Source organism: Diabrotica virgifera, chromosome 3 (genome assembly GCF_917563875.1).
Source record: "Diabrotica virgifera virgifera chromosome 3, PGI_DIABVI_V3a".
In the NCBI taxonomy this organism is placed as follows: domain Eukaryota; kingdom Metazoa; phylum Arthropoda; class Insecta; order Coleoptera; family Chrysomelidae; genus Diabrotica; species Diabrotica virgifera.
In genome coordinates, this window is record NC_065445.1 from 225,058,206 (window position 1) to 225,062,154 (window position 3,949).

General features: G+C 28.7%; 1 long non-coding RNA gene across 1 annotated transcript; it reads right to left on the reverse strand.

Annotated features, from left to right (window-relative positions):
• Window positions 1-2,587: 2,587 nt before the first annotated feature.
• On the reverse strand, window positions 2,588-3,949 carry LOC126881553 (uncharacterized). Its single transcript, XR_007696907.1, has 4 exons — window positions 3,509-3,949; window positions 3,022-3,262; window positions 2,760-2,957; window positions 2,588-2,616 (listed from the first exon to the last, which is right to left on the reverse strand). It is a non-coding gene; the product is annotated as an uncharacterized LOC126881553 (long non-coding RNA).

A 3,949-nucleotide genomic window follows, 5' to 3' on the forward strand; every position in this document is an offset into this window, starting at 1 on the left:
CCAAACTCTTTTTTCTATGTGAAAGGGCAACAATGGAATTATTAGTTTCGATCTAAAAAATTAAAAGTAAGACTGTAAAAAAGTACATTTTAAAACTAAATTTAAACAATTTAAATTAATTAAAAGATTACAAAAGGGATTCCCAATGACTGCTAATTATTAACCTAATAATTCTTTAACTTACGTTAGAAATATGGGGCTTTTCCGAGGGTTCGTCCTTTGTTAAAGTTGATTCAGGGCAAGTTACGTTTATGGTCTAAAATTAATAACAAAAAATCAGTAATAGTCGAGGAAATGAAGCATTTTGGCTCGCAATTTTTTCGTCCAGCATGGATTTACTTGAATTTTTTAAAGAAGGTAAAGAATAGTCCAAGGATCATTTTCTATACCATGCCGCTGTACGCTAAAACCTTGGGGGTGGTTGCCACCCCATCTCGGGGGCGGGAATTTTTTATTACATTTTAACCATGCAAACCGATGTAAAAAGTAATTCTAAGAAAAACATGTTTTTTACATTTTTTTTATAAAACTAATATTTTTCGAGTTATTCGCGCTTGAAGGTAACAGTTTTTCGATGAAAAAATCGACTTTTTTAGAGGGTTTTTTGAGAATACCTCGAAAAATACGCATTTAATCAAAAAAAATGTAGATATCAAAATTGTATCTTTTAGTAACACAAACCAAATTCTTTTTCTGTAAAATCTTTAAGACCAATACAAACCGAGATACGGCATGTTGAAAGTTAGCTTTTTTCATCAAATGCATAAGTTGAAATATTCAAATAAAAATAACGGAAAAATTTTGCATTTTTCGAGGAAAACTTAAATAATATTTTTTCAAGCATACAGTTAGGCCTTTCAAAAAAAAAACAATAAAAAGTTTCTAACCTAAAAATTAAGCGACTTATGATCAAAAAAAGGTCGGTACCTGCTTTTCTCTATGAAAAAAATCAGTGAAAACAAGCCCCTACCTACCCTCCTAATTAAAAAATGGTCTTCATCTTTCCGTAATTCCTTTTATATTTGGATTATCAATACACCCAAGAAGTTTGACCTATTTAAAACGCCTAATTTTAGAAAAATTGGAGTTTAAAGAAAAATTAATTTTTTGGAATTTCCCATTTTTTACCTTTTACTTTAAAATATCTCCGAAAATACTGGAGATACGAAAAAAATGATAAACTACTAAATTGTAGCTTTTTTAATAACTAAAATTACCTTGTGCACAGATTTTCATTACAGTACAGTTAGCGAGATATAGCTGTTTAAAACCTCTATTTACGAGCAAGCACCCCCTTATTCGAGCCCTTTAAAGCCACCCTAATTAAAAACTAAGGGATCTTATGGAATTTAGTTTACACAGTCTCATAACCCTTCAAAAATTCTACAAAGTCGTTTTTGAAAAAACTTTTTATCGCCAAAACTGGAGGAGCTGTGTTTATAAAACGAATTTATTTTTCGAAAAATTCGGATAGTCCGCTTATGGATAATTTTCAATGTATGTATAATACCACACAATCGGTTCGTATACTGGAAGATAACTAAAAAACTATTTGTATTTGTATTTGTACATATTTTTAAATTCGTATTTTTGTGTATTAAATAAATGTTGTTGTAATTCTTTAATTCTACTTTTTTTTGTATAGATCTATTAAAATATATACTTATAAAAACTGTAATGTTATTAAGGGTGGTTTTTAAGGGTTGAAATATTATGATATTATATCCTGAAGTATAAAACAATCATTATTTAACCAATCAAAACCACATTTTACCCATATTAAAGTTTACAATGTTTTTATATAATTTTTGACAATAAGGGGTAGTTTACACCCCTAAAAATAATCAACGCCCTTAAGCATGATATAGAAAATTAACTACAGGTTGAAATGATCCTAATCGCAAATTTTTATGTAAATCGATGCAAGCCGAAATTATTCTTTTAGGATAAGTAAATTTTTTATATGTAGCTCCAACAAGGGTGGTTTTAAGGGTTGAAATATTATATTATATCTTAAAGCATAAAACAATCATTATGTAAGTAATAAGAACCAAATGTTGACAATATAAAGTTTAATATGTTATTTTATTTTTTTTACAATTAGGGGTAGTTTTCACCCTTAAAAAACCAAAAGCGTACAACGGCTCAATATAGAAAATGAACTAGAGGGTGTAATGAGCCTAATCCCAAATTTTTGTACAAATCGATGCTGGACGAAAAAATTGCGAGGTTTTGCCATTTTTTCAGCTTCATTTCCTCGACTATAATGTCTATAAATAAATAAAGAATTACATTGAGCATTATCTTTTAAAATAAGTATCTACTTGTCATTTTGTATTTTAGTTAAAATAAGGATTTATCCAATACTTTTTTGAAGTGATAAAATATGTCGTATTAAAAAATTACCTTAAAAATTGGGTAAATAGTTTCCTCTTCCCCTCCCTCAGACTCTAATTCCGTTTCGGGTACATATGAGGATGTGTCACGTGACTCGCTAAAGTATTCATTGTCTTCATAGTCTCTATGGTTAGTATTTGGATTCGTGTCAATTTTGGTCAAAATTGGATAGCAATCAAAATTTACAGCTTTTAATGGAGTGTAAGTTTTTTCTTCCAGCTAAAGCAATATTTAAATAATAGATAAATAATTAACACCAAAATAAGACTTTTTTAAGATATTATGTTTTATAAAATAGAGCAAATAAGTAGTATGAAAATAAACAAGTTTTTGTTAAATATTTTGTTTCAAACAATTTTTACCTTATCGTATTCAGGCGATTTTGATGCTTTTTCCTCTAAATCATTTTCTTGAAATTTATATAAATCCAAGGTTTTGTTTAAAGGTTGTGAGTCGTTATCAATATTATCATTAAGTTTAACATCTGGTTCCAGTAAAATATTTGCTTTGGGATTTAAATGGTCCTGTTTCTTTTCTTTATCATATTTATTAAATGGAGTCTAAAAATTAAAATAATTTTCTTGGTGTATACTTTAATTTACACTAAATGAGATCAAGACTTACCTCTACGTTATTTTTACTTTCAGATAATGTTGATTCATCTATTTTATTTTCTTGACATTAAAAAAAAAGTGAGTTGTTATAGTTTGCAAGTAGTTACCAATTTTTTCTTTAAGGTTAACGTTCGATAAGATCTTTACATTGGGCTCTAAAAGCTCAGTTTTTTTTTTCGCATTGTGTTTCGTTTTGCTAGGCGGCCCAAAATAAGATTTTCCCATCTTATTTGCATTTGAATAATCTTTTTCTAAAAATTTAAGAAATAAATAAGAATAGAACAAAAAATAATTTATTCCACCAACGATTGCCAATAAAAAACATAGTTTATAAAAGCGCTCCGAAGTTTATAATAAAATGGCATTTTTAATTTATTAATTCATTTATAATAAATATTTTGTAAAAATTTTAAATAATTAGACGTGTGTAAGTAATATTAACTACTTTGCCACATAACTGATTTTTGCATAAATTAAAAAACACTTGAGGTACTTACTTTTATTATTTTCGTCCAACGCGTTCCAAAAATTTTTTCGATCTATTTTCCATAGGTACCTAATATTTATACTTGCGCCTAAAATCACTATTTTACGTCCGCCCTTACTATTCACAAGAATTAAAATAGCAACCGCTGAAACAAAACTGTTAAATTCGAGGTGAAATATAAAAACCGGGGAGTACCTAAAAGATTCGGCAAACAATACGAGACCCAGCGTTGTGGCAACATCGCTGGGTCTCATATTGTTTGCTGAGTGTGCCATGTATAACTGGCGGGACTCGCATGTCCTCTTGACTTGTAAGTGGGACTCGCACGGTATGCTCCGTATAGATTTATTAAACTAAAAGATTTTTCTTACCCCTCTCTGGGGCCCATAAAAGTTCATATTATATTGTTTATTTTTCTATAATAAAAATCTAATTATACACTTTGGTTATG